Source organism: Cynoglossus semilaevis, chromosome 20 (assembly GCF_000523025.1).
Source record: "Cynoglossus semilaevis isolate Cse_v1.0 chromosome 20, Cse_v1.0, whole genome shotgun sequence".
In the NCBI taxonomy this organism is placed as follows: domain Eukaryota; kingdom Metazoa; phylum Chordata; class Actinopteri; order Pleuronectiformes; family Cynoglossidae; genus Cynoglossus; species Cynoglossus semilaevis.
This window is the reverse complement of record NC_024326.1, coordinates 14,821,278-14,821,729: the sequence shown is the minus strand read 5'-3', so window position 1 is coordinate 14,821,729 and position 452 is coordinate 14,821,278.

The following is a 452-nucleotide window of genomic DNA, read 5'->3' as shown; positions in this document are numbered from 1 at the left end:
GTTCAGGAAATATTTTCTGACATATTTTCTATTCCATAATACACAATAACGGACAGTTGATTTTTTAAACCTTAAATAAAACTTATAAAAGAATACTGAATATTTATGTTATATCTACCTGCAGGTACAGGTACGTAACAACTGAAAATACCATATACAGTTGGTACAGAAGGTATTCAGACCCCCTTAAATGCTTAAACAGCAGCTGTACTAACCTATCTGCCTGTCACCGCTGCTGTTGGTCAGTATTTTTCTATCTTGGGAGGAGAACGGTAACAAACGGAACAACATTTTCATTCCTTATGTTGCCAGGACCTCCGAAAAACTGAGGAGAATTTTTAACCCGCACAAAATTCCTATATTCCAGTGGACTCACCACCTGCAGGAAGGTCCACGAGGGGCTGGTACGGTGCAGTGTGATTTGGGTGGCGGTCGTGGAGACTGCTGCCCCC